This window comes from Notolepis coatsorum (genome assembly GCF_963971535.1).
Source record: "Notolepis coatsorum genome assembly, chromosome: 20".
In the NCBI taxonomy this organism is placed as follows: domain Eukaryota; kingdom Metazoa; phylum Chordata; class Actinopteri; order Aulopiformes; family Paralepididae; genus Notolepis; species Notolepis coatsorum.
The window spans coordinates 75,291,652-75,313,962 of NC_140184.1; positions in this window are offsets into that span (position 1 = coordinate 75,291,652).

Below are 22,311 nucleotides of genomic sequence, written 5' to 3' on the forward strand. Positions count from 1 at the left end.
AGTGGAAGCGTGTGAAGAATAAAGCCCACCTGGCTTGGCGTGCGTTAAGTCGCTTAGCCTCCTGAATGTAAGCCAGGTTCTTGTGGTCGGTGTCTTTTTGCTGTAAACCTTTTAGTTTAGAGATATATTCTTCAATCAATATCTGAAATGAGAGGGGGAAATGTAATAAAAAGAACCTTCGTACTGTCCTCTACTATACTAATGATCTACTACTAGGCCCTCAACACTGCAGCACTCAGGTTTCAACACTTTGATGAACATTGTTACTCAGCTAAAAGAGTTGTACCCTTCCTGCTGACTTCGTCGTGCAGAAATTGTAAGTCGCTTTGGACAAAAGCATTCAGCTAAATGATTAAATGTAAAAATATAACCCTGAGACAACAAGCTACAGTCTACCCTAATTGTAATACACATGCATACAGTATAAGAGAGAGATAGTTAAAATGGTGTGAGAATACATTAGTGGGACCCATTACATGCTCTGTTCAGGAGACCATTAGCCTGTGTAAATAGGTCATTCCTCTGCTAAGCTCTCTTCCTGGATTCTAATAGATTTAGTTCATTGATGTCTAGTAATATTTGATGTCTAATATCTTATATATCTGAGCTCCCATTATCTCTCCATGATGTGCATGCCTTGTTGGGGCCATGGCTCTTTGTCTCCCTACATCCGGCCTCACACACACCCACACACACACAGGGCCGGCTCCCTCCTCACACACATGCACGCGCACACGCACACACGCGCACACATCTCCCCCACTCACCCATCGGGGCCCCTTTGATTTATGGAGATGTTGTTCTCGAGACTAGGGGCCTCTCCCTGAGTTCATCTGGAACCAATTAGCCCCCCTTCTGAACAAGCACACACACAGACTAGCAAGCACACACCACACACACACCCATGTTACACACACAGATACATACACACACACCCCCCTCCCCTTTCTCTCCCCATCCAAGAGTGTATAAATGACATGTAATGTGGATATTCTGCCCTTCTTCTTCTGATACTGGTGCGAGGAGCGGAGCCCGTGCGGGCTGCAGGAGTGGTGACTGTTCTTCTTCTCTGTGAATAAAAGCTCAGTTTGAAATACTCCGTGTTCCGCTTCGTCTTTCGGCCAACTGGTCCACAACTATATCAATTAAGAATTCACGAGGGATAGGAAATCCCTAACAAATGGAGGTTCCAAAGTGAGAATTGATGTGGGCCAGCCGCAACCAAGGACGGAACGAGGAATGGAGACATGGAGGAGACGACGATGCAGAAGATCCAGACATTCACTACCAGCTGTCTGCAGCACGTCTGAACCAGGGGTGAGATACCAGCAGCCCCTCAGACGTCCGTGACCAGACCACCAGACGACCGGGTGACAGGCAGGAGGAGACGAAGGACAGACGGGCCATGATGAGAGGCAGACCGGAGGAGATGACAGCTGAGCAGCAGAGGCCGGAGATGACCACAGCAGCACCGCAAATCATCGACAGCAGCCAGGCACCGCAGGCACCGCAGATCATAGGCACCGCTGATCGTCGTCTACGACACGCAGATCACCCATGGCGAGAACGGGGGAAGCGGCAGCAGGGGAGACACTGAGCTGAGTTGGAGTGACGGTGGGCAGCTGGCGAGAGATGGAGGGGACAGTCCAGAGACACTGGGAAGGCAGCGGACCAAGGGAGACACGTTTGTCTAGGGGACCGCACCCTGGAACGGGGACCAACCGCAGGAAGAGGCCCTTGCCCTCCAGAAGACGGGGCCGACCCAGGTGGGCGGTGCACTGTAACAGAGGGAAGGTAGCGCCCTGATGGACGTTGTGTGTGCCTGAGTAAGGGGGGTCCAACGGGGTTACGTGTATCGTCTGGAAAACTGCAGAATCGTGTTTCTCTCTTTCTTCTCTCTCTCTCTCCCGCTCCTCCCCCCCTCCCTCTAAATCTCTCTCTCCTCTCTTGATGTTGATATCCCGTCTGGTATTGGATGTGATGCATGTAATGAGGTGACAATCGATGGGTACAGCTCCATCAATGAACTGTTGTGTTTGACATAAGGATTTAATGTCAAAAAGGGGGAATTAATAGATTTAGTTCATTGATGTCTAGTAATATTTGATGTCTAATATCTTATATATCTGAGCTCCCATTATCTCTCCATGATGTGCATGCCTTGTTGGGGCCATGGCTCTTTGTCTCCCTACATCCGGCCTCACACACACCCACACACACACAGGGCCGGCTCCCTCCTCACACACATGCACGCGCACACGCACACACGCGCACACATCTCCCCCACTCACCCATCGGGCCCCTTTGATTTATGGAGATGTTGTTCTCGAGACTAGGGGCCTCTCCCTGAGTTCATCTGGAACCAATTAGCCCCCCTTCTGAACAAGCACACACACAGACTAGCAAGCACACACCACACACACACCCATGTTACACACACAGATACATACACACACACCCCCCTCCCCTTTCTCTCCCCATCCAAGAGTGTATAAATGACATGTAATGTGGATATTCTGCCCTTCTTCTTCTGATACTGGTGCGAGGAGCGGAGCCCGTGCGGGCTGCAGGAGTGGTGACTGTTCTTCTTCTCTGTGAATAAAAGCTCTGTTTGAAATACTCTGTGTTCCGCTTCGTCTTTCGGCCGACTGGTCCACAACTATATCAATTAAGAATTCACGAGAAGATGGCCGCGCAGGAGTGAGGCAGATGCACAGGGCTCACCACCTTTATCTTAAAAACTAAATTATAAGCGCTATACCAACCGAAATGATTACTTCATTTTAAACTAAACGACCCTACTCCTTTGTACACTTTGGAACTGACAAACAAGAAGCAAGGAACCTTCTGAGAAGCAGCAGACCCCGCCGTAACAAACGGAGCTACAAACACTGGTCTACTACAGCCTACAGCACAACATGGACGGTGAAATCACCCTACAAACATTGTGGAATGCCATCCAGCAAAGCAGAACTGAGCTGCTCCAAAAGACGACTGATATTCAAACTAGTTTGGAAACAATCAGAAGCTCGATGACGACGCTTAACGAACAAGTGGAAGTAGTGCAGCAACGAGTCAGCCGCAACGAGGATAACATCCAGACGGCTCACGAAACAATCACTAAACTAGAAAAAGAGATGACCACTGTAAAACTAAAAGTCCAACAGTATGAAGACAGCTCATTGCGCGCAGTCGTTCGTTTGGAGGGGCTTCCAGAGTCAGTGGAGAAACAGGACCTCGCCGGCTTCCTAGCCGCTTATTTACTATGGCTATTTGGCGAAGATAAACTCGGCGGACCCGTGCTGATCGACAGCGCGTATCGCTTGAAATTAAAACAACCAAACCCCAGCAAGCCTAGACCAATACTCCTGAAACTACTGCGAGCACAACAAAAGGACGCTATCATGCGCCTGGCGAGGGAGAAGGTGGAACTGTACTACGGCGGGACCGAGGAAACCTCCAGAAGCAGGATCTACTTTTACAGTCACTTCAGCCAGGAGGTGATGAAGAAACGCAAGCTGTTTGACGACGTGAAACGCATATTCAGATCTAAAAGCCTGTCTTACTCAATGAGACACCCAGCAATATTAAGAGTCGAACACGGCGGGACCTCCCGTGACTTTCATTCCCCAGAAGCCGCACAAGATTTCATCCGTGAACTTGATCGAGGCTGAAAGCGGGCAGATCAAGCCCGTCGCCAGGATGAAATGACTGGGGGGGGCAACTGAGGATCCAAGACAAACACCGTGAGACGAGATAAGTAGCCAAAACTAAGACACACACACTACCAAATGACTCTTATGAGCTATTAGAAAAACCAGAAACAACCCTGAACGTGGTTAATTAAAGGACAAGTATCAAAACTGAATCATCAGTGTATAATTTCTAGTTTTTTTTTTTTTTTTTTTTTTGATTTTGTGGTGTTTATATATATATTTCCATTTTCTCTATTTTTTATTAGATCCAATTCATATATTTTTTCTTTCTTTGGTTTGATTGATTGAATTGATGGACAAGTTTGTTGGCGGATTGCATAAAATTAATGGGTACAGTGCAGTACAGCTCAGTACATACAGTTGTTGGGAGGATGCAGACCAGAGAAGGACTTTCGTCTTGTTTCCATCAGGGTCCCCCATTTTCAATTCATCATGTGACACGCGTGACATGCGGATGGACAGTACTGCTGCATCTATACATTTATGACAGGCCAGATTTTCAAATACAGTACTGTTTGTGATACTAAAAAAATCCAGAAGAAGAGTGTATATACATTTGACATAGATTGGGTTGATTGTTTTACTTTTTAGGGTGTTGGTAGGCAACTATAGTTGTAGAACTTTGCATTTTTATTTCTTTTCGTAGCCTTTGCAAGGGGAAAGGATAGTTAGACCATGTAGGCTTACAAATAAATAAAAAAAATAATAATAATAATAAAAAAAGAACCACAAAAAAAAAAGAAACTGACAAGTAAATTGGTAGCCTATTATCTTTCCCCTCTTACTCATTATTCATTTCTCTTATTCATTAATTAATTTATTTCTCTGCCTTATTACTGAATCAATTGCTTGCCTGTATTGTTTGTTTTTAGTTTTTTAGTTTAATTTTGTTCCTTTTTTCTTTTTGTTATAAGGAGTAACGCTTCACAGCCTGGTTCAAATAGTGGTGTGCCACCTGGCAATTTAAAGGGGGAGTTAACAGGGAGCCAAGTAGGGTAATATAGGACTAGTGAGCCTATGTTATGGTTTACTTTCTGTTTGGGGAGGGTATGGGGGGGAAAAAGGGTGGGGGGGGGACCTAGTACAAATACATATTATCTTCACGAACTCAATGCATGTGATCTTGTGAACCATGATAGATTGTATGATATAACTGGAGTGACTAATGGTAGGCATATGCACTGTGAACATGTGTGTGTATGCAAAAACACACGCACACGCCCATGTCCAAATGGAATGCTGCAATCTCTATAACAAAACCACAATTAAACCCTTATTAAAGTCGATATTGAAAATGATCCTAGATGACTAGCACTCTGACATTTATGTCCTTCAATGTTAAGGGCATCAATAATCCCATTAAAAGGAAAAAGATTCTCAACTATTTAAAGAATCAAGATTGCGGCATTGCATTTATTCAGGAAAGCCACTTAACTGATGCAGAGCATGTGAAGTTGCAAAGAGATTGGGTTGGGTCAGTATTCTATTCCTCATTTAATTCCAGATCAAGAGGAGTGGCCATACTATGTCACAAACAGTTAAACCTAAAAATACGTTCTCAAGAAAAAGACACTGCAGGTAGATGGATAATCCTCAAATGTGACATAAATCACGAACCTTTTACACTTATTAATCTATATGGCCCCAACAAAGACGATGCACCCTTTTTTAGGAATATTCTATTATCCTCTGCACAAAACTATGGCACATGTATCCTTGGAGGTGACTATAATTTAACACTGAGCACATCAGATAGATCTAATAGCATCCCCCAGCCATTAAGTGCCGCAGCCAAAGTAGTAAGGGATGGTATGTCTGAAATGGGTTTGGTCGATGTTTGGAGAATACTTAACCCACTGGAGAGGGAATACTCATTTCATTCTGCGGTACATGACACTTATTCTAGATTAGACTTGTTTTTAACAACTAAATCACTACTTCACAATGTAATTGAATGTAAATATCTAGCCTCTACAATATCGGATCACTGTCCTTTGAAATTGAAGGTGAAACAATATTTGGACAAACCTAAAACTAAGCGTTGGAGATTCAAGCCATATCTCCTTAACGACCCAGATTTTGTTAACTTCCTAGAAAATCAAATAGATGACTTTTTAATAATTAATGTAAACTCTGCCTCCCCAAGCATAATCTGGGAGACACTGAAAGCTTACCTAAGAGGTCAGATAACGTCTTTTGGAGCTTCTAAACAAAGAAAAAGTAGACTGTATCTAAACACACTAGACAAAGAAATTCATGAACTAGAGAAAAAACACGCAGAATCCAATAGAGCAGAAACTCTGCACATACTAGTAAAAAAGCGGCTTGAATATAGCAACTCAACTACTAGCCAAGTAGAAGCAGACATGGCCAGAACTAAATACCACTACTATGAAAAGGGGGACAAAACCGGCAAGCTACTCAGCTGGCAAATAAGAAAAGAAGAGATGGCAAAAACAATAGACTCAATTAAATCTAAGGATGGTGATGTATTACATAAACCTGAAGAGATAAACCAGTGTTTTGAAATGTTCTACCACAATCTATATACGTCTGAAAACCAAGACTCAACTGCTACAAAATGTGAGGAATTCTTGGGAAACTTACAGATTACTAAACTTCCTGTAGAAGTGAGAACTACTCTTGAAACAGAAATATCAAAGGAAGAAATCACCAAAGCTATTAACTCATTGCAAACGGGCAAAGCACCCGGTCCCGACGGCCTACCTGCTGAATTTTACAAACTGTTCATAAATAAATTAATCCGCCCTTATATGGACATGCTCAAAGACAGTCTCAATAATGGTAAATTACCACCAAGTCTAGAATTAGCAACAATCAATGTACTTCCTAAGCCCTCTAAGGATAAACAACTTTGTGACTCCTATAGGCCCCTGTCAATGTTAAATGTGGATTATAAAATATTTTCTAAAGCACTCGCACTAAGAATGGACCCTGTGATGTCTCTCTTAATCCACGAGGATCAGACGGGTTTTATTCAGCAGCGACAGGGATCTGACAATATCAGAAAACTTTTTCATATCATTGAGCTCTCTAAACAAACGAATGACTCAAGACTTGTAATCTCGATGGATGCTCGAAAAGCTTTTGATACAATAGAATTTGAATATCTTTTTTATACTCTGAAACAGATGAATTTTGGTGATGTTTTCATTAATTATATTAAGATGCTTTATTGCTCTCCGAAGGCACAAGTGTTGACAAATGGTATACTTTCCAAACCCTTCCAATTGGGACGTGGAGTACGACAGGGCTGCCCACTCTCCGTATATCTGTTCGCCGCAGCCATTGAACCGTTGGCGGTGGCAATACGGAACAACAACAATATATGTGGCATAAAGACTGGAGCAAACGAATCCAAACTCTCACTATATTGTGATGATTTACTAATTTATATTACCCAACCAGATATATCCTTGCCGCAATTACTCAGCATACTAGAGGCATACAGTGCCATATCTGGTTACACGATAAATTATGACAAGAGTGAAATAATGCCACTAAATAGTGTTACCACCCAGAATACCCACCTAATGATTTCCCATTTTAAATGGGCACCAAAAAGCTTCAAATACCTGGGAATCCAAATATCTAACGACCTGAACCAAACATACCAAAATAACTATCTACCTATTATGGAAAAAATCAAAACAGACCTATACAAATGGAAAGATCTACCAATTTCTTTAATTGGACGTGTTAATGTGGTCAAGATGAATGTTCTGCCTAAATTAATTTATTTGTTCCAGTCAATTCCACTCAGCTGTCCACCAAGCTTGTTTACATCACTGAATAAAATCATTTCAATGTTTTTGTGGTCCCAGAAACGGGCTAGGATCAGATTAAAAGCACTACAGGCTCCCCTGAATAAAGGGGGCTTAAACCTCCCCAACTTCAGACTGTACTACCTAGCCTGTCAATCACGTGTTATTTGGTGTTGGCTCAACAGTGAGAGGCTGCCCACACCAGCATGGGTTAAACTGGAAGAGAACATAATCCTTCCTACTCCACTACAGGTAATCCCCTATATAGACACGCAAAAAACCCTTAACTCTATCACTAAAAACCAGTTTATACATCATACCTTTGCATGTTGGAAAGAAACTATTAAACTAATGGGAAATCAAAATACCTTGTTAATGAGCATGCCCCTGTGGAACAACCCTTGTGTCCCCAAAATTATTAGTGATGGAATATCTGAAAATTGGAGAACCAAGGGAATCAGCGAAATAAGAGACTTGTATAACCAAAGCATCTTTTCTGATTTTAATTCCCTGAGAGCGAAATATAATTTACCTTCATCCATTTTTTTTAAATACCTACAGATACGGAACTGGGTCAAAAATAACAGTTATAGCTATCCCCATATGTCTGAAACACCAATAGAGAAACTGTTTAACACTACAAAAACATCAAAGGGCCTGATATCTAAAATCTACACACTGATGAACACTGAACAGAAAGATGATAGGATGCTACAACAAAAAGATAAATGGGAAAAAGATATTAAACACAAATATACCATGAAAGAATGGCAGTCATTGCTCCAGAACTCCCAAACAACTTTAACAAATACCAACCATAGGTTAACACAATTTAATATACTACACAGAATTTATTATACACCTCACAGATTATATCAATTTAGCCACGAGACATCACCCAATTGTCTTCGATGTCAACATGCTAAAGGGGACCTAATCCACACGTTCTGGAATTGCCGGAAGTTAAATTATTACTGGAAATTTATATTTGAACAACTTTCAAAAATTATTGGAAAGACGATGACTCCTGACGCACGAATAGCTATTTTGGGTGATATCTCTATGCTGAGTAACTTTGACAACTTTGAAAAGAAATGTATCCTGTTAGGAATGTCTGCTGCAAAAAAATGTATTCTTTGTCATTGGAAATCTGAACCCCCTCCCCCGACTAAACAATGGTGGGCAGAACTCCTATCCTATTGCACACCTGAAAAAATCATGTATAATGTGAAAGGAAAAATAATACACTTTCAGAAGATCTGGGGTCGGGCAATGGATTACATACCAAATATGGGTATAGAACTGGAGAGAGCCAATTGAAGCATAGAGATTGTGGATATTGTCTTTTTATATTCTATATTTGTCTGCCTGTTTTTTCTTTTTTCTTTTTGTTGTCTATTATTTTATTCAGGTAGTAGCACAGAAAATCATGGTCTTAAAGTAAATCATGCATTCGATTCGTTTTTTCTTTTTCTTCTTTTTTGTACTAGGAAGGGTCGGGGAAGGGTTAGTAATTGTTTAGTTAGGAAATGTAAGTTATATATTTATAACTTGCATTTTACAACTGTATGTAAATGAAATGTTAAAAGCAAATAAAAGATAATAATTGTAAAATAAGAATTCACGAGGGATAGGAAATCCCTAACAATTCTCAGATCATCTATTTCTCCCTGCGGAGGAAGATACACCCTCCACTGACTAAGCGTGGTCTACCAACAGCTGTGTGTCTATGATGTTATTAAAAGCTATACATTCTAAAATATACAGCCAAAACTATACAGTAATATACAGTCAACTGTAATAAATGTAAACATTTAAAATGTTGAAAAGTAAAAAGTCCAAAAGGTATGCCAGAGTTTGTACTGTCACTCTGTGCTCAGTGAGGCAGTGAGGCACAGTGATGCGTTCTATAGTCTGATCATGGTAGTATCTCTGTTTGACCTGTTAAAACATCCTGTTCTTCCCAGGCCTGGTGGTTGGTACAGTGAGACTCTCCTCTAAGACTCCTCTGACTGAAGATGACATGATACATGTCCTCATAGAGCAGGTCAGTGGCTCAGGGATAAACACTGGGTGGGTTGTGTTCTTGTAATTATCATTCATCTTGTCTTATGGTCTTGTATTTCTGATTCTTACTGTCTTGTGTCCATGTATTTTTCTCATGTTATATTGTGTTCTTTTATGTATTGTTACTGTAACCATAGTCTTCATTCATATAATGTATTCTTCTTGATGATGAATAGTTTTATTTTCGGTCTTTGTTTACAGATAAATAAAAAACACACATGTGTGGACTTTCAAAAGGAAAAGAAAAAAAGAAAAAATCACAAATGTACATATTCAAAGTAAGCTCACACACAAAATCCAAACTCAATGACCGGAAAAAGGAATAGGCTGAAGCACGTCTTTTTCTCCTATACTTTCAAATTCTTAAAAACTAAATATACTTTAATATAAGAAAGAAACATTTCAAATATGCTGTAAGATATAATTTTTTTTCTTTTTCTTTAAGAGAAAAAAGAAAAGAGAAAATAAATGTTTGATGTTTTACTCAAAACTCTACTCCTGAATTATTTGATCCTTTATCCTTTTTAAATCTCCCCTGAGAGGTACACAACTTCAACCCGTCACTAAGGTCGCTTTCACACAGTGGCTGTTTGGTCCGGACTATCGGACCAGAATTCGATAGTCCGGTTTTTCGGGTTTGTGTGAATGCGCGTCGAACTCGGTCCGCGGACCAAACACACGAACTCTGGTCCGACCAAAAACATAGGTCTCGGTTCGCTTCATCGGACCAAATGCGGACCAAATATAGGAAGTGCTTATTATTACCACTGCTCGCAGCAATCACTGCAAAACAAGCACACTGCATCTCTCTCTCTCTCTCTCTCTCTCTCTCTCTCTCTCTCTCTCTCTCTCTCTCTCTATCTCGCTCTCTCTCTCTCTCTCTCTCTGTCTGTCTGTCTGTCTGTCTGTCTGTCTGTCTGTCTGTCTGTCTGTCTGTCTGTCTGTCTGTCTGTCTGTCTGTCTGTCTGTCTGTCTGTCTGTCTGTCTGTCTGTCTGTCTGTCTGTCTGTCTGTCTATCTATCTATCTATCTATCTATCAATCTATCAATCTATCTATCTATCTATCTATCTATCTATCTATCTATCTATCTATCTATCTATCTATCTATCTATCTATCTATCTATCTATCTATCTATCTATCTATCTATCTATCTATCTATCTATCTATCTATCTAATGGTAATGGACTTCAATAGAACAATGGATCAATGCCACGTCAAAACTTGCCTCCGCTGATCTGGAGGGCTCGCAGTCCACACACACAGACACACGTGCGCGCGCACACACAGGCTAGCAGCCACACACACACATTTCCACTGTCCAATAGACGAGCGCCCTTTTCGACCGCGTGACATTGTTCAGAAAGTTCGGTGCGCTTGACAAATTGCTATGTGAACGCAGGCGAACCAAATGAAGAATGCAACAATGTTGCAACTTCACCACCAGAACCGCACAGAGTCCACCAAAACTATATGTGAAAGCGACCTAAGACTATTCCACAATTTAACTCCCAAAATTGAAACACATCTAGCTTTTACATTAGTTCTTACCTTTTTATATGTTTTAAGAATACACAACCCTCTTAAATTATACTTTCCTTCTCTTGGTTGAAAGAGACATTGAATACAAGCTGGTAGGTTCTTACTCTTAGCATGACAAATGATCTCCAAGGTTTTTATGTAAACCATATCTACAAATTTTAATGTGCAGGACTTTATGAATAATGGATTTGTCGATTCAAGATAACTAGCTTTATTTATTATTCTAATAGCTCTTTTCTGTAGTTTGATAATAGGATCTATATTTGTTTTATAAACATTCCCCCAGACCTGAACACAATATGACATGTATGGCACCACAAGTGAAAAATACAATATATGCAAACATTTCTGGTTTAACAGCTCCCTTGTTTTGTACAGAATGCCAACAGATTTGGCTAATTTACCTTTGATATATTGTATATGTGGCTTCCAACAGAGTTTGTGATCTATAATCACACCTAAGAATTTTGTTTCATATACTCTTTCTATTTCGGTTCCATTTAAATTCAGTTTAATTTCACAGTTGGTAAGAACACCACCAAATACCATACATTTTGTTTTGTTTTTCAGTGCCACCAGGGGGCGCACGATTTAGTGCTTGAATGCCCACATCCACGCCAATGTCAACGTCAATATCGCCTAGTGCATGCTTACCAACTGTTCACCTGTTTTATAGCAACACTATTATCACCGACATCTAAGAAGGGAGATCTCCCCTTGAACGGCCCTTCTAAGGTTTCTCTTCTCCACATTGCCTGTGGTGCATTTTTTCCTATTGCTATGTTTTAGTGAGTTTGTCCTTACCTTCGCGTGGGGTACATTTGGGAGTGTGGCATTTATTAAAAATGTTTTGGACTTTATGGTGTTTTTGTTTTGTTCTTGATTTATTGTGATGTTTCTTCTTGACTTGTTTAAGAGACAACTTATTCCTATCAAACCATTTCTTTAACTTTATCAATTCCCTTTCTACTGTTTTCAATAATTATTTTATGTCCTCCCCTGAACAAAGTAAATTAGTATCATCAGCAAACGTAACAATTTTCAAAATATTCGATACTGTAAAAATATAATTTAAATAAAGTATAAATAACTTGGGTCCCAATACGGAACCCTGTGGAACACCACAAGTTACTCTTCTAAGATGTGATTCTGTATTATTCATATTTACATATTGAAACCTATTATCTAGATAACTTCTTAACCAATGATGAGTGACACCTCTTATTCCATACCGTTCCATTTTTTGTAAAAGCAGGGAATGATCAATTGTGTCAAATGCTTTACGTAAGTCAATAAATACACCTATTGAGGGTTATTTTTCATTAATTGCTGTTGATATATTTTCCACAAAATCTATTACTGCTAAGGATGTTGATCTATTGCTCCTAAAACCATATTGATGGTCACTCAATAATCCATATTTTTCAATAAAGCCATCAAGTCTATTTACAAAAAGAATTTCGAGTATCTTTGAAAATTGAGGTAGCAATAATATAGGTCTATAATTTGATATAGTATGTATGTCACCACTTTTAAAGATTGGAACCACCTTGGCCATTTTCATTTCATCAGGAAAAATACCAGTCAAAAAGGATTTGTTACATATATAAGTGAATGGTTTGAGCCAGGACAGAGTCAAAGACTTATTTTATAGTTGACATGTCAATAGTATTACTATCAATGGATTTATTTTTCTTAAACGTTCTAACCACTTCTAGCACATCACTCTCACAAACACCACCAAGGAACATTGAGTTGCTGTTTGATGGTGAATCAGAATAAGTTTAACCATCTGTAGGGAGGTCAATTTCATTAGCCAAATGTGGGCCTACATTAACAAAATACTCATTAAACTAATTTACAATTTCCTCTATACTTTGAATAAATGCATTGTCATTCTTTTTGAAGTATATTGGAAATTCCTTTTTACTGGACTTTTTAATCATGTCATTAAGCACACCCCAAGTAGCCTTAATATTATTTGTATGCATTTGCAACAAATTATTATAGTAGTCTTTTTTTTGTGATCTCATAATATATGTCAATCTGTTTTTATAGTTTTTGTACTTGTCCTCCTTATCCTTTGTTCGATGTTTGATACATTCCCTGTATAGCCTATTTTTCTTAGTGCAAGCTTTTTCCAGACCCTTGGTTCTTCTTATCTATTGTTCTTGTATTTTTTATTAATCGTGTCTTGTGTTCTTGTATTTCTGATTCTTCTTGTTTTTTGTTCTTGTATTTCTTATTATTCTTGTCTTGTGTTCTTGTATTTCTTATTATTTTGTCTTGTTGTGAAGAGGCTCATTGTAGACTCCTTGTGTACACCCTGTTAATCTTGTCTTGTGTTCTTGTATTATTCATATGTTCTTGTAATCTTGTATTATTAATCTTGTCTTGTGTTCTCGTATTTCTTATGAATTTTGTCTTGTGTTCTTGTATTTCTTATTAATCTTGTCTTGTGTTCTCGTATTTCTTATGCATTTTGTCTTGTGTGGTTGTATTTCTTATTAATCTTGTGTTGTGTTTGTTAAAACTATATTTAACCTTGTACTGTGCTTCAATCTGCACTATAACCAGTATTCAAACAACAAGACAGAGAGGTTCGATTTTACAAGTTCTGCAGTACAGGGAGTGTCTCTGGTCAGAGCACACTAAAGACTGCTTCCTGTTTGCAGTGCTTTTATTAAGATGAGCTTACACAGAGACAAAGGAACATGTGTTACATTTCAACAGTTCATTAGAGCCGTCTGTCTGGGAGGCCCAACTTTCAGTGACCTTCCTGACCCTCCGTTAGCGAAATACATGTCTGTCACCAAGAAGAGGAACTCGAGGTCTCTAACACGGTTCATGCACTTAGGTCAGCATTTACCAAGAGACATATTAGTTACAGAGACATAATGATTTAGTAACACAAATACATATAGAAATCACAATGATTATACTTGTTCATCTGTCATTCATTTGCAGATAACGTATACATAGAGGATAAACATATCTTTGTTTATCTTTGACATTTCCCCCCTTTTATCAAAAATTAATTACAACACTGTACTTTTGTCCTTCAGTTACCTACATCTGCTCACGCTTTTCTGTAGGAACGTCATTTGTTTTTACAGTTCATTATCATCCTTAGCACATTCTTCATCATAGTCTGGGGGCGTGTCTTCATCTAATTGTTGCAGGGCTATGTAATTCCCGACCATCCCCGAGAACATCTTTCGCATCATGCTTCTTATCAGAGGGAAAATACATGCTGTGAACACACACATGATCAACATTATGGCTATCAGGAACATAAACACTTTCAGCAATAGTACCTGCCACCCCCCTTCCATCAACCAATTGAACCAGCCCTGTCCAGTAACATGATCTTTAGCCATTACTTTTTGTAATTCCCTTAGCCTGTCCATAGCATCAGTCATGTTCTTCGAATGAACATCATCGGTTATATACGTACAACAGGTAGTTCCTATCAGTACACATGTGCCCCCTGAGGAAGCAGTGATCAAGTCAAGAGCCATCCATTCTGCAAGAGTTGTCTCCTCTGCACTTTTAGTGAGATCTGCCGCAATAATAGGCATTGGAAAATGGCGGCCATACAGAATTTCAAATGGCGTTAACCCTTCTGCTGTGGGTGTCACTCGCATATACATTTTTACTAAATGTAAGCAATCTGGCCATGGCCTTCCTGTTTCCTCTACACATTTTCTCAGCCTTTGTTTCAGAGTGCCATTTGTGCGTTCCACCAGTCCAGCACTTTGAGGGTGATAAGCACAGTGGTTTTTTAATTCAATACCAAGCGTTCGTGAGCAGAGCATGATGACCTCATTCACGAAGTGCGTTCCGTTGTCTGATCTTATTATGGCACTTATTCCGTGCGTCGGAAAAATATCTTTACACAGTATGTTTGCTACTGTAAGTGCTGTTAAATCTTTTGTTGGAAATATTTCTACCCATTTAGAAAATGCATCAATTATTACCAAACAGTATCTTAGTTTATTGTTTTGAGATAGTTCTATGAAGTCCATATGTATCACTTGAAATGGGTGTGTGGGTTTAGGGAAACTTCCTCTTTTTGGTCGGCAGCCACCCTGCGAGTTATTTTTACAACAGATCAAGCATGCTCTACAAAAATTTTTTGTATAGTTTTGGTAATTAGGAGCATAGAACACTTTCATCACTTGTGATACCATCCCACAGCTTGAGACATGGGTCACCCCATGACTCAATATAGCTGCCACCTTATACATAGCTTTAGGCAGAACCAGCTTGTCCTGTATAGTGAGAAGTCCCCTGGGGTTTCTCACAGCGCCTGCGCGCGTCCATGCCTGTTGCTCCAGTATGGGTGCAGTGTTTTGCATGTCTAGTAGGATTTCACAATCGATGGGCGTGTTTACAGACGTGTCACTTACGAAAGTGTCATGTGTCTTTGGGTTTTTTCCCACAGCTGCTAATTTCGCCATCTTGTCTGCAAAGTTGTTTCCGGTGGTAACCAATGATGTGTCTGTCTTGTGTGCGGCACATTTGCACAATGCAAGCGAATTTGGTAACGAGACCACATTTAAGAGTTGTTTTAGTAGTTCCCCATGAGTCACAGCTTTTCCTGTTGAGGTAATCATTCCTCTGCGTGCCCACAATTGTGCAAAGTGATGGACTGCAGAGAAAGCATACTGGCTGTCAGTATATAGGTTAATCTTTTTTCCCTCTGCCCATTTGCAGGCTGCAATTATGGCTGACAATTCAGCTGCTTGGGCAGATAGGTGTGATGATAATTTTTCTCCTATGAGCAGTGTATCTACTGTTGTTACTGCGAATCCTGTATGTGTTTTGCCATACTGATCTTTTGATGATGAGCCGTCAACAAAAATGTCTATGTAGCCTTGTTGAGGTGTGTCATGCATGTCTTGTCTCGGTTTGGTAGCTTGGTCTGTCTCATGAATGCAGCAGTGGGGTGTACCATTCTCTGCTGTTGGCAAAAGTGTTGCTGGATTCAACATGGTGCATCGTTTCAATGTTATGTGAGGTTGTGACAATAGCGTGGCTGTCAAGTATAAGTGTCTGGCTGCTGTGAGGAATGTTAATTTAGCTTGTAGTAGTAACGCATCCACAGCATGTGGTACGAACACTGTCAGTGGGCTATACAACACTAACTCAGCAGTTGTGGTGACAGCCATACTCGCCGCAACGGTGGCTTGTACACAGGGTGGTAATGCTCTAGCCACTGAATCTAGTCGGCTAGAATAATATCCTACTGGGCGTCTCCTGGACCCATGTGGCTGGGTGAGTACTGCGCACATGTGCCCATCATTATTGTGTACAAACAGTTCAAACGGCAGACTGTAATCTGGAAATGCCAGAATAGCATTTGATTGTAACAACTTTTTCATTGTTATGAATGCTTCGTCAGCCTCTGGTGTCCATGTTAATTTATCTGTCAAGGCCATCTCTGTAGTGTAGATTAGCGCCTGTAGGGGTGCTGTTGTTCTAGAGTATTCTGGAATCCAAATTCTGCAATAATTACACATTCCGAGGAAACTCATTAGATGTCTTTTATTAATGGGCTTGGGGGCCTCAGAGATTGCCAGCTTCCTGTTTTCGTGCAGCCGTTTACCTTGCTGTGAGATCTGGTGACCTAAGTACGTGACCTCTGGTTGCACAAATTGAAGTTTCGAAAGGGAAACTTTATTTCCTGTTTTTGCTAAATGCTGTAGAACCCCTAGTGTTGTCTCTCTGCACTGGTCAGCTGTGTTTGATCCTATGAGGATATCGTCCACATAAATCAATATTTGACTATGCTCTTTTGGAATGTACGTTGACATGCATTTCTGTATGTTTTCTGCAAATATTGAAGGGCTCTCACTGTACCCTTGTGGTAAGCGAGTGTAGGTGTATTTTACTCCTTCAAACGTGAATCCAAACCAATGCTGAGCGTCTCGGTGTAGAGGAATTGAGAAAAATGCATTACTCAAATCTATGACTGAGAAGACTTTTTTCTCTGGTTCTAAACTGTTCAGCAATGTGTGTGGGTTCGGTACGTTAGGTGCTCTTGGAATTACTGCGCTGTTGACTGTTCTCAAGTCTTGTATTAGCCTCCATTTGCCAGTGATTGCTTTTTCCACAGGGAATATGGGTGTATTACACTGCGCTTTGGGTGAGCGAATTATAATTCCTGCTTTTTCCATGTCTGCAATGACTGGTCTTATCCCATCCATTGCCTGTTTTTTCAATGGGTACTGGCGAGTCACAGGCCTGTAATCTGATCTGGGAGTAATAGTTACTGGCAACGCTGTGGTCATCAATCCTACATCTGAGGGCCCCTTTGACCATAAGGAGGGAGGAAGCGCTCTCAGTTCTGGGTGGTCCTCCAAACTTAATAATCAAAAGGCTGGCTGTCCTGTCATGTGGACGGTGGGGGTGGTTACTGTTGTCCAGCTTAGAGGTTTTCTCCTGAGGGTTTTATCACAGGAAGACTCCCACCCTCCTGTCTGTTCTGGATACCACTTTACTTGATTTCTCGCTCTGGCCACAAAGTCTCCTAATTGGTACCATTTTGTACCGGGCTCTTTTGTGAGCGAGATGTGTGGAGGGTGTGTAGCCAGATCGTTGACCATTTTTGGCCATGAGACATCAGCAACACTACTCACTCCGTCAGAGTAGACATATGCACACGTTATCTTTTGGGGTCCCAATTTATTAATCTTTTTATCAAAATCTGGGTCAGGACCTGTTGTCCTTTTGAATCTGATTGTTGCGTGTAATTCCTCTGGCTTTTGGATATCGGCTGGGCCTTTAAGAGCCTCCTGTGCTACAGCTATTAGCTGTTTAGTGATAGACATAGGTTCTCTAGTGACTAGATCTAGTGACCACCAGTACCTGGGGTTCCCCCTTCCCTGTACGAGGAACATTTCTGATCCCTCCTCGTGATCATCTCCTGTGTGATCCCATCTTACTACCGCTATACCCGTTTGGCCTGGTATAAGGGCTAGTCCGAGCAATGTCAGTGCGTCTCTTCCCAGGAGATTTACTGGACAGCACGGATCCACTATTAGTGGGATGGAAACTGATCGTTGAGAGATAGGGTCCAGTATAGTCACTGGTGCTGTGAGCTGCTGTGGAGTGACCAGGCCATTAGCCGACTTGACTAATATCCTTCTTCCTGTTTTTACTGCCTTTGGCGGGTTCTTCCTGACTAATGACGTGCAGGCTCCTGTGTCACACAGGAACTGCACTTTTTCTCCGTTTACCAATAAATTAATATAGGGTTTGCGGTCTTTGCTTTTTAGGTCATATGACGCTAATATCAGGCCTACATCTATATAGTCAGTGTTTTGGTAGGGGTCATGATTAAGTGGGTCAGATTCCGAATCAGAGTCAGACTCAGAGTCTCTTCCTTTTTTAGGAGGGCAGTTTGGTTTGTGGTCTCGGCCTAGTCATTCTTTATTGTTCTCGTTATAGTCTCCATTTCCTTGGGTGGGGCAGTCGCGGGCGAAATGACCTTTGCCCCCACACGTGTAACATTTGTCATTTTTAATGTCACGTCCTGGGTATTGGCCTCTGCCTCTACCCCTACCTTGACCCCTGCCTTGACCCCTTCTATTCTGGCCTTGACCCCTTCCTCTCCCACCATAGTTACTAGGGCCCTGGTAGTAGATTTCCATACCTCCCTCATCGTCCTGGTAAAATACCTTGGCTATTTTTTGCTTTTTCTTTGCCTCTACCTCGGTGGCGTGTCGAGCATAATTTAGTGCTTCCGTCAGTGAGCCAGTTTTCCAATTTACCCAATTTTTCTTAAGCCACTCCCTAAGGTGGGCTAATAGACCCTCAATGAAGGCCATTTTCAGCTGTTGTTGGTAAGTACCGTTGACTTCATTCTCATGTGGAATGCCACTATATTGTCTGAACACAACTTGTATCCTGTCTAGGAAGTCACCTGCTAACTCGTCATGTTTCTGTTGTGTGCCGTGGATTCTACCATAGTCTGCTCTCATTCTGTACTCGATTCGTATACGGTCATACACTGGGGTCAGTGCGGTTGTCAGTGGTACGTCCCTTAATGCCTCCCCATTCACTTCGCCTGTATATTGGTCTTGTATTTTGTACCATTTACTTCCGAACACCGCCATCAAAACTCTGAGCATTTCTAGGCCCTCCAGTTTGTAAGACCTTCTCAGCCCCTCCAACTGGATGATGAGTTCATCAGGTCCTGCTCCGGGCTTTGGTAACCCCTTGACATGCTCTAGAATGTCGGAGTGTCCCCAGGGCCGGTGCACCTCTATGAATCTTTCACCATCGCCCTCGATTCCAAAATGGGGATTTGGAACTTGGAGCATTGGCAGATTATGTATCACCTCAGTGTTGTACGGGGGAGGGCGTGCACTAGTTGTATCTTCTATCAGCAGTGTGGGGTACAATCTATCTGAGTGTACTTTTAGTGCTGTCGTCTGTCTGGTAGAAATTCTGTTTGTGTTTACTTTAGCTGCTGCCTCTTGTTTTTTATTCTCCTTTTCTACTCTCTCAGCCTCAACTGTCTTGGCTATTCTGGCCTCTTCTACTGCTGCTACTACTGCTCGTCTGTGCACTTCAGCTGTTACCAGTCTGTGCACTTCGCCTGTCAACAAGGATGTGTGGACGGTGACCTCCTCCTCCTCCGCTTTTTGTGCCAGGCCGAGCAGCGCTGCGCTTGGTTTTCTCATCTTCTCTGTGTCTGTCCTTTTCTTTGCCTCGTCTAACCACCTCTGTGCAATAATCTTCTGCTCTGTAAACTTGATCTGTCCCTTTGTAGAGGTGGTGGTTATGATTTTCATATTCAGCTCATCCAATACTTTCTTGCAACTATCTGTAGTACAGTAGCCTGTAAACCCATGTTTTTTCTTCCATTTAGCTACGTGACGCATGTTTTCCGGATCCTTTTCAAACATGCATTTCTCATCTTCCGTGAGGGCTTTACTTTGTGATTTCCCCATGGTAATTATCTACTCATGTATATTTTCAGAGATACCTTTGTCAGTTTAGCAATCCCAGTAGAAATCTCATGAATGACTCCAGAGGTCGATTGGAAACTGTTAGAGACAATCTTCTACAGGGCTCCACTCGGATACCCCCGCGGTCTCGCCTCTGGGTGTTTAAGATTCACACAGTTATTCCAATCTTTTAATTCATGAGATTAATTACCTTCGCCAACTTCTAGTATCTCTTAGAATTATACCATATATTTCTCTGATCCATACGTGTACACAACAAATATTCACACACTCTACTCAAACATCACTATTTCCCAGAAATATTTCTTGTGATTTTAAGTGCCATTTTTCCTGGTAAAGGCTACCTGTGTTTCTAGAAGAATATTTATTTCAACATCCTATACACAACAATATTCATAAGCATTTTACTTTTTACTTTAAGCGTTACTATTTCCCAGAAATATTTTTATGTAACCTTAAACAGTATAATCTTCAATGAGTATTTTGCTATAGATTTTGTGCTTACCCGTCGTGTTTTGTTGCTGGTTGTTTACTGGTGTTCTGGTCGGATCACGTCAATCTCTCACCCAGTAGAGAGGGGCAATGGCTATGCACCGGCCGGGCCACGAATTCAACGTCCCCGGACTTTTATGGAGCCGTCTAGGGCCCCAGCTGTCGACAGACTTCGGCGTTGTACCTTTCGCCTGGGTGGTTGATATCTTGCGATCCGGCTTTCGAAGGACCAAAATGTTAAAACTATATTTAACCTTGTACTGTGCTTCAATCTGCACTATAACCAGTATTCAAACAACAAGACAGAGAGGTTCGATTTTACAAGTTCTGCAGTACAGGGAGTGTCTCTGGTCAGAGCACACTAAAGACTGCTTCCTGTTTGCAGTGCTTTTATTAAGATGAGCTTACACAGAGACAAAGGAACATGTGTTACATTTCAACAGTTCATTAGAGCCGTCTGTCTGGGAGGCCCAACTTTCAGTGACCTTCCTGACCCTCCGTTAGCGAAATACATGTCTGTCACCAAGAAGAGGAACTCGAGGTCTCTAACACGGTTCATGCACTTAGGTCAGCATTTACCAAGAGACATATTAGTTACAGAGACATAATGATTTAGTAACACAAATACATATAGAAATCACAATGATTATACTTGTTCATCTGTCATTCATTTGCAGATAACGTATACATAGAGGATAAACATATCTTTGTTTATCTTTGACAGTGTTCTTATATTGTTAATCTTGTCTTGTGTTCTTGTATTTCTTATTCATCTTGTCTTGTGTTCTTGTATTTCTTATGAATCTTGTCTTGTGTTCTTGTATTTCTTATGAATCTTGTCTTGTGTTCTTGTATTTCTTATTAATCTTGTCTTGTGTTCTTGTATTTCTTATTAATCTTGTCTTGTGTTCTTGTATTTCTCATTAATCTTGTCTTGTGTTCTTGTATTTCTTATTCATCTTGTCTTATGTTCTTGTATTTCTTATGAATCTTGTCTTGTGATCTTGTATTTCTTATGAATCCTGTCTTGTGTTATTGTATTTCTTATGAATCTTGTCTTGTGTTCTTGTATTTCAAGAACACAAGACACAAGACAGGATTCATAATAAATACAAGAACACAAGACAAGATTGTGTTGTCCGGTCCATGACTCAGCTTCCAGCAATGAGCCCGGATCACTCTGAAACTATACAATATTCACCACGGGATAACACGCGAATGTATACATGAAAGAACTAACTCTTTTTTACATGTTGGATGGGAGATAGTAACTGTCAAATGAGCCATAGTATTGTATCCATAGCTATAATATATAAAATATTATATATAGCACAGTCAGCGTGGCCCAGTGAGAACGGGATAAGGAAAATTAGCTGGCAGTGAATGAGTTAAGAAAAGCTCCATAGTTAAGTAGTTGACCATTAGAATCAAATAAGTCCTTTTAGAGGATAATGTTTCTGAACTGTTACTTTAATGTTGTAACGAACAGCACATGCGAACAATGACGTGTAAACAAAAAGAGAGATGAATATGCATCTCAGAATAACAAAACAGGGAAAGCAAAGTGGAAAGAACACTGTCTCCAAAACACGTTCTTTGGCATATACATCAATCGACGGAGATGTATACAAACACAATAATATAATCTAAACTTTCAACAGTGAATGCAAACGGAAATCAAAGTGACATGATAATAAGGAATAGTAGCGATCGTACTTATCCTCCTATG